This window comes from Tupaia chinensis, unplaced genomic scaffold (genome assembly GCF_000334495.1).
Source record: "Tupaia chinensis unplaced genomic scaffold, TupChi_1.0 Scaffold146140_1, whole genome shotgun sequence".
In the NCBI taxonomy this organism is placed as follows: Eukaryota; Metazoa; Chordata; class Mammalia; order Scandentia; family Tupaiidae; genus Tupaia; species Tupaia belangeri.
Genome location: NW_006205995.1, coordinates 2,086,578 through 2,095,656, shown reverse-complemented (window position 1 = coordinate 2,095,656; position 9,079 = coordinate 2,086,578). Strand labels below are relative to the sequence as shown.

The 9,079-nt window shown below is 43.3% G+C and overlaps 1 long non-coding RNA gene across 1 annotated transcript in view; it reads right to left on the bottom strand.

Annotated features, from left to right (window-relative positions):
* The window catches only part of LOC102468194 (uncharacterized), an 11,732-nt gene extending 2,688 nt beyond the window's left edge, over positions 1–9,044 (bottom strand). The window contains exons 1-2 of the long non-coding RNA XR_337447.2: positions 8,966–9,044; positions 8,681–8,779 (exon numbers count right to left, since the gene is read on the bottom strand). This is a non-coding gene — a long non-coding RNA (uncharacterized LOC102468194). The remainder of the gene's footprint in view (positions 1–8,680; positions 8,780–8,965) is intronic.
* Between the last annotated feature and the right edge of the window lie 35 nt (positions 9,045–9,079).

The window sequence follows — 9,079 nt, the reverse complement described above, 5'->3', positions numbered from 1 at the left end:
TTTTTTCTTGGCAGAGGAAGAGGGAGAGGGAGAAAGCACACGTTTCATGGGGAATGGTGGCACCATGACCCCTTTTCCTTTATTTATCCCTCCTGCATGTTTCTCCAGTCACGAGCTCTGGGACTTGAACTGTGCTGTTGGCTATGTGGGTCTGGCTGCTTTAACTAACAGGCCACAGAGCCAGCCCAAGAATTTGCCCTTTTAACCAAGCTGCAATTCTTTTATTTTTCTTCTCTCCCTTTCTCTCTCTCTTTTGATATAGGTGTGTGTGCTCACTGGAAATCGATAGAGTACTGCAACTCCTTCTCCTTCATTCTCCTCTTGGGATCTGGGACATGCATGTTCACAAGACGGGCATTTTTAAAAAGTTACTGGATCTGGGACTTGAACTGCAAAGTTGGCACTTTGTGGGATCCAGACCCCTTAACCTCCATGACACCTGGTGGCCCCAAGCTGCAGTTCTAACACAGGTGGTTGGCAGATCACACTCAGAGACTCTGCTTTAGAATCATAAAACCATGCGAATTTAGGACCAGCAGTTAGTGTAATGGCTATGTCGCTGGACTCCCACATAGTCGCCCGCGGTTCACGTCCCGGACCCGGTGGCTTAAAACTCACGCTGGGTGCGTGTGCGTGCGTGCCCAAGATCCCGAGAGGAGAATGGAGGAGAAGGGATTGCGGCGTGGCCATCCCCTCTGGAGGGTGATTTCTCGCTTTCTGTCTCTCTGTCTCTGTCTGTCTGGCGAGCGCATGCGCCCTATAGCAAAAACCTTTAAAAAAAAAAAAAACATGCGAATTTGAGCTGGAAGAGCCTCTGGATTCTCTCATTCAACACCTACTCCCCATTTTGCTGACAGAGAGACCGAGTTTAAGTGATTCATCCAGGGTCACACAGGGAGGCAGAGCTGGGCTAAAACGGGAATGCAGGTTTCCTGACTCATTGGGTGATTCTGGCTACACCAGGCGGCCACCTCCTCTTTACCAGGAAGCAGTGCCTTTCCTGGCTTGAGCTGAGGTTGCCCTGAGCAACTCCTTGGCAATAGCTTAAGCTCTCAGCCTTCTTAGTCAAAAGGCCTTCTAGAAACGATTTCCTGTAAGGATTACTCCTGTATAGCAGCCTATGTATTCCTTTCTGTAGCCTATTGAAAACATCTTCAGATTAGGAGACATTTCTTCAATTTTTTCTTTGGCTACAGGAGGTACTTTGCTGCCCTTTACATTTTCCACTGGCATTCTTTTTAGCTGAAAGTTGAAAGCGTTCTGATGACAAAACGTTTATTTTGCTCATTTTTAACCCTTTCGCTGTAAAACAAAACACAAACAGAAAAACCCACACAACACAAATGATTGCTAAGGGGACTTTAATAAGGTGAACACCTTTCTAACCACCACCCAGGTGAAAAATGGAATTCTGCCAGTTAACTTAGAAGTCCTTCCATATACCCTGTCCTGATGACAACCTTCTCTATTCCCTCAGAAACAACCACTACCCTGCTTTTCTAGTAATTTATTCCATGCACATAACAGTTTCATCACCCTACTTGTGCATCCCTATACTAAAGTGAAATTTTGTTCTTTAAAAAAAAGAATCTGACATGGGACCAGCCGGTGGTGTTAGCTGTTACGTCGCTGGACTCCCAGATGTCTGACTGTGGTTTGAGTCCCAAACCCAATGGCTTGAAAATCATGCCAGGCATGTGTGCATGCATGCCCAAGATGCTAGGAGGGGAATAAAGGAGAAGGGGTTGTGGGGTGGCCGTCACCCCCGGGGGTTGATTTCTAACTTTCCTTCTCACTGTCTCTTATCTTTCCCTTGGGAATGTACACACCCTAAGGCAAAACCTTTAAAAAAATAAAAAAAAGTCTGACATATCTTTTGCATCTCTTTTAAACTACAGGTTTTCCTCTATCTTGTCTTATGATCTTTCTTTAGAAGAACCTGATCCATTTGATTTATGGAGTCTTCCACAAACTTGTCCTTACTGACTGCACTGTGTTGGTGAAGCTCAGTATCTTCCTCTGCCCTGCAGATTGGTAGCTGGATCCAGAGGTGACGGTCACATGCATGTTCGAGCCCTTTAGCTGCATCGCTTATGGCGTATGTTCTATTACGAGGCATGTGATGTCTGCTTTTTAGTCTTTTGTATTAGCAGCCACTGATGTTCAATTGGTTATCCATTCAGTTAGGGGTTACAAGGTACTAACATTCTGTCATTTCACGATTTATGTATTTATTTCCACAGGGCACATGAGAGAGAGAGAGAGAGAGAGAGAGAGAGAGAGAGAGAAAGAGTAGTTCTGAAGGGGGCATGGTCACACTGCAATCCTTTTTCCCTTCATTTCTTCATCCCATCAGGATTTGGGGGATGCACACACACTCCCTGTGTGTTTTTCAAGCTGCCAGGGCCAGGATTTGAACCATCGCTAGGTGTAGTACTTAATTGCTATGCTACAGGGTTGATCTGATTTTTCATTCATTCATTTATTTAAATTTGCCAGAGGGCACATGCATTCACTGGGGAGAGAGATAGAGAGAAAGTGAGAAAGCATGCTATGTAAGGGATGCTCACACTGCAATCCTTTCTCCATCTCCCTGACCCTTTTTGGGATTTTTGGTATGCACACACATGCTTGGGTGTGTGTGTGTGTGCTTTAAGAATTATTTTATTTAACTTTATTTATTTTATTTGTTTGTTTTATTTTGATCAGAGAGGAACAGAGTGAGAGAGAGAGAGAGAGAGAGAGAGAGAGAGAGAGAGACAGAGAAAGCAAGAAAGCCTCCAGGTCTGGGACTTGAACCGAGGTCAGCCATGTGGGAGTCCAGCACCCTTAAATACCATGCCACCTGCTGGCTCCTTGGGTTTGTTTTTCAAGCCATCTAGGACTCAATCTGCAGTCAGCCACATGGGATCCAGTCACCTTAACCAGCTGGCACCAGGTGGCTTCCTTTTTCATTTATTACTGGAATAATTACATAAGAAGAGTCACCCCTCATCTCCTATGGGGGTACTTAGTGGCACAGCTCATGTGAGAAAGTCGGGGAAAATGCTTCAGTGTTTTATATACCTAGTTTTGAAAACATCCAATTTGCTCTCTGTCATCTCTCTGAAGATGACTATGTTTTTTTTTTTTTATAAAAATGTATTTGTAACTATGATTTCTGGCTTACATATCATTTTTTCCTTAATATACTTATGAGCTGTATTTAATTGGTTCTAGTCCACTATAATTGTTAGCCTTCTTGCAGCCCCAAACGTTCCATATTTGGCCACAGGGCGTCTCTTCAGTTTGGCTTCTGCTCCTTTGACAAGAACCTGGAAGTCTGCAATAGCTTCCTCGCTGTCTGGCATGACCAAATGTCCTAGGCTTATCGTGCATCGTTCCTGCTCCAGAACGGAAACCCGCCATTCCGCTACGAATTCTTCATGTCTTTGGATTGTAAATGATATTTGAAGACTATAGTCTTTGGGCCAGTGATGCTATTAGGTTGTCGGGAAAATCATGACATATTTTTCTATGTGAAAATATGTCATGATTTTTCCCAACAACCCAATCATTGCTACTGGATTGGCTATTGGGTCATTATTGAGTTTTTGTTGTTGTTGTTGTTTTGTTTTTGGCAGAGCTAGAAACACATATACACGGGCACATGCAGACACACACAGACTCATCTATTTAAAGACAAAATACCTCATTTCATTTGGCATTTCTAGTTCAAATTTAAGATAGGCTTCTTTTTTCTTTTTAAGGCTTTTGCCATAGGGTACATGTGTTGGTCAGAGAGTGACAGTGAGAGGGAAAGTGAGAAATCACCCCACCCAGGGGGATGGCCATGCCACAATCCCTTCTCCTCCATTCTTCTTCTGGGATTTTGGGCACACATGCACATATGCACAGCCTGAGTTTCAAGCTGTGGGGTCCAGGACTTGAACTGTGGCTGGCCATGTGGGAGTCCAGCATCTTAACCACTATGCCACCTGATGGCACTCCCAAGACAGAGTTAAAAATTATTTTTAGCATAATTTTATTTTAGAATAGTTTTAGACTTGCAGAAAAGTTACAAATATATGCTATCTTCTTCTAGAATAAAATTTTGTTGAAAAGATTGATAGTAGTTGGAGTTTCTTTCCCTTATAAGTCACTTTTTCCTCTTGCTTAGGTACTAAATCATTCTTTTTTCCTTTCTTTCTTCAGAGTTTTGACATTTTACTATGTTATGTCTTGGTGTTGGCCATTCTAGGCCTGTATTCTAATTATTCTAATGTGGATAACATACTTTCTTAAATATGTAGCTTCAGTATTTATTTTAGTTTTAGAACAAATATTTTGAATTATAGTTTTTAGCATTTATTGTTTTACCTTGCTTTAGTTTTCTTCAGTGACTTCTTTTTTTTAAGAGAGATTTTTTTTTTTTTTAAAAGAGAGATTTTTACTATAGTGCACTGTTTTTTTTTTTAAAGAGAGATTTTTACTATAGTGCCCTTGCACTCACTGGAGAGACTAAGAGAGACAGAGAGACAGAAAGTGATAAATCACCTCCCCAGGAGGGATGGTCATGCTGCAATCTCTTCTCCTCCATTCTTCTCTCAGTATTTTGGGTACACATGCACACATCTGGCATGAATTTTAAGCCACTGGGTCCAGGTCTTGAAACACAGTTGACTACGTAGGAGTCTAGCAACATAACCATTCTGCCATCTGCTGGTCCCCTTCAGTGGCTTCTTTTAGCAATTTGTTGAGTCTTCTTTAGGATCTTCAATAATTATTCCTTTCTCTTAAATTCATTTTGTTTCTTCAAACAAACAAACAGACAAACTTGCTACAGGGTGCATGAACTGGCTGTAGAGTGTCAGAGAGAGACAGGGACAGGGAAAGTGAGAAAGCACTTCTGGGGAGGTGGCCATGCCACCATCCCTTCTCCTTTATTCTCCTCTGAGGATTTTAGGTAAGTGTAGGCATGTGCATTTTACTTAATTTTGATTTTTTAATAGGATATGTTGATCTAGAGTTTTGTTTTTTTTTAAGAATTACTTACTTAATTTTCTTTCTTCATTCATTTATTTTAATTTGATCAGAGAGAGAGAAAGAAAAAGAGAGGGAGAGAGAGAAGAGAGAAAGTAAGCCACCCAGACTTGGTTGGCCATGTGGGAGTGTCTAGTGCCTTAACCAGCACACCACCTCCTGGTACCTGGCATGTGCATTTAAAAGGCTGAGGAGGTTTGCTGAAGCTTTGGTGAGTTAGAAAGGGCACTGGCTCCCACACATTCTGATCCGATTCCTGACTAAGACCCACCTCTGGCCCCTGTGGTTTTGGTGGCCACCTGGCCTAAGAGTCCATATAAGAGGTTTCAGCTTTGTTTACCCATCTCCCCTCTCCCATTAGGGCTTCAAGGTCTACACAGCTATAGGGGATGGTGGGAAGATGCAGGGGTTGGGGTGTGTGTGTGGTTGGGGGAGTTGGGGGTTGGAGGTGGAATATCAATGAGGGATGCACATATAAGCACTTTTAAAACCAGAAGGCATTTTATACAAATCTAGTTTCAGAGTCAGGTAGACCTGGCTGTACATTTTTAAAAAACAGCTTTATTGCTATCTTACATACATCAAGTTTGCCTGGTTAGAGTGTACAATTCAGTGACTTCATATATTCACAGAGTTGCACAAACATTACTGTAACCTAATTTTAGAACGTTTTCACCATCCCCCAAAGAACTCTGTATCTGGATGCAATTTCTGATCTACCCTTTCATAGTTATGCAACCACAGGCAACACGGCCTCTTCGAGCCTCAATTTCCTTATCTTGCAGGTGGGAGCAGAGCACACAATTACATAGAATGACTTAAGGATTGAAAAAGAGAGTAAATGACAAGTTTAACACTGTGTCTGGCACAGACCAGCCCTCAGTAAATCTGAGTTCCCTAGGTCCCGTCAGAAGGCATAGTGTGTAGCTTATGGGACTGCAGTGCTGGAGGCCACATAGCTGTACCTGGTTCAGATCCCTCGGTCAGCCTGAAAACACAGTGGGTGTTCGAACAGGCACCCAACATCCTGAGGAGCTGGAGAGCTGGGGAAAGGGAATCAGTGTGAAGAGACTTTCTCCAGGGTGCTTCTTTCTCTCTCTCACACTGTCTTTCTCTATCATGGATACACACACACACTATCATTAAAAAAAAAAAAAAAAAAGATAGCGTAATGGCTATGTCGCTGGACTCCCACGTAGTCGACCGCGGTTCGCGTCCGGACCCGGTGGCTTAAAACTCATGCCTGGCGCATGTGCGTGCGTGCCCAAGATCCCGAGAGGAGAATGGAGGAGAAGGGATTGTGGCATGGCCATCCCCTCTGGGGGATGATTTCTCGCTTCCTGTCTGTCTGTCTGGTGACTGCACACGCCCTATAGCAAAAATCTCTCCAAAAAAGAAAAAGATAGTATAAATATGAGTTCCTTAAATTAACGTTGGCAGTTTTTGTTTGTTTGTTTGTTTGTTTGTTTTGGTTGTCGATAAGTTGAGACCCCCTGAGCAGTTGTCATTGTCACAATATCCAAAACTTTTCTGAGGACCTCATAGTCTTAACATGTAACATGGGGATTTTTTACACAAATATACAAGTATGCCAATTCATCATACCTCACACACATATAACAAATATGCCAACATGCCACCTCCCCCCATACACAAATGTGCTAATACAATGCACACAGAATTAAGCTTTGAGAAAGTCACATAAGTTCTGGAATTTTCCTGTGCTTATAAAATTGGTCTTTAAATCTATCTATCTATGGTTAAATAATATGAAGAGTTGGGACCAGCAGTTAGCGTAATGGCTATGTCGCTGGACTACCATGTAGTCGACTGCAGTTTGCGTCCCAGACCTGGTGGCTTAAAACTCACGCCGGGCATGTGTGCGTGCGTGCCCAAGATTGCGAGAGGAGAATGGAGGAGAAGGGATTACGGCATGGCCATCCCCCCCTGGGGAGTGATTTCTTGCTTTCTGTCTCTCTGTCTCTCTCTGTCTGTCTGGTGAGCGCACGCGCCCTATAGCAAAAACCTCTAAAAAAATATGAAGAGTTTTCTAAGTTCACAAAAATGAATATTATAAAAAACCACACAATTTTTTTTTGGCACTCAAATCGCCTTGTTTTTATTCCATGTTTTCCCTTTTCTTTATTTCTTCTCCTTTTTTGAATTGCCAGAGGGTGGATACGATTGCCAAAGAGAGAGAGAGAGAGAATGAGAAAGCATCCTCCAGTGGAGCGTGGTCATATCACAACCCCTTCTCCTCTGTTTCTCCATCCGGCTGGGATTTTGGGCGTGCCCATGTACCTGGCGTGTTTTGTAAGCCTCAGGATCTGGGACTCTCACTACACAGTTTCCTTAGCCACTGGGACCCTCACAGGCTTGTTAGTTCCAGTTTATTAAGAACTTTTTGAAATCTCCTTGTACAAGGTTGCATAATTGAGCGTTTGTAATAATTTATTGGGTTGCTTCCATGCACCAGGTTTAGGATTGAATATTTTTATCTATATCTTCATCTTTGCCTTGACCCTTAAAGTTAAGTAGGCATTCCTATCACAGTGTGGGAATTATCATCACCATTCTTCCCTTTGTATAAAAAAGAAGGAAGGCCCAGAAATGTTAGTTTGCTTGCCCAAGTGCACACTGTAGAAAATGGAAGAAGCTAGATTTGAACCCAGGACCTCCCCACAATGATGCTAACACACAGGTTCAGGTAGGCTCTTTTCAGATGCTTCTAGAAATCTGCTTGCGAAAACAGGTAAGATTATTCTCAGAGGTACCAATGGGTGAGAAGGCTGGTCACGACCCCCAGAGTTACTTCCGCTGGGCGGGGGCTGCCACCTTGATGGTCTAAGCAACATTCTCCAGTTCTGTGGATGCAGCAGATGATCCGGGAGCTTTATAAAAATCTAGATTTCCTGGCTTCACTACGGATTGCTGACGGCAGAATTTTATCGGTCGGATCTTAGAATCTATACTTATAAAAAGCTCTAAGCAATCATTTAAGAGAGAAAGTATAAAGGCTATAAAAAAGTAGAAGTACAAGAAAATGGAAACTTTTTTAAATGATAGAGTGCGTCCTTAATGTGCACATGAGAGAGAGAAGCCCTCTTGACCGTTGACACACTGCAATCCTCTCTCCTCAGTCCTTTGGCTCCTCAGGATCTTTGGTGTCAGCATGTTTACACCTGGCATGTTTCTGGCTGACCTGGAGAGCTGAACCCGTGGTTGGCATATGGCTTCCACCCTTCAGGGCACTTGTACTACTGCTGTGCCACAGCAGCAGAACCAAATATAAACATTTTATAACTTAAATTTTACTGCAAGTGAAGTCGATACACAAATGATAGTTTGGGGGACAGCCATAACACCTACGGCAGGTGGTGGGCGTGTTGGTCGGGGCAGCTCTAACTACTGTACATATAAACCCACCACGTGCTATGGGCTAACACAATAGAAATGAATTTCTCACTCTCACCAAGCAAATGCTGGATGATCCCGACAGGGATCCTGGCAGGCAGCTCTCCTCCAGGCAGACATTTAGGAACCCAGGCTTCTCCCATATTATGCGCTTATGGTCTTTAACACATGACTTCCAGGGTTGTTAGGGAAGTGGAATTAGTAGGGAGGCTCCCAAGTGGGCAGTCTTCCATAAACTACTGACCTGGAACTAGTCTTCCCCACTTCCACCCATCCGTTGTGCAGAACTCAGCCTGTGGCTGTCCTGAGCCCAAGGGAGGCAGCATGTGTGGTCTGGCAGCTCCTAGGGGGATGAAGAACCAGATTAGGTAAACTGCTAACCAGGTGCTCCCAAAGGTTTAATATCTTACAAACTGATAACAAAAAGGCAAACGATCCAATTAAAATGGGCAGAGGGTAATAAGAACAGACCATACACAGAAGCACAAATCCAAATGACCAAGGAGCATTAGAAGATGTTCGAGCTTACCCGGAGACGAGGAAATACAGAGAAAGTAACAAAGGGCTATCACTTTCTGCCGTCGGATCGATGGAAATGAAAGGGCGATAACACCGACTATGGCAGGAAGGAGGGAAGAGTGTG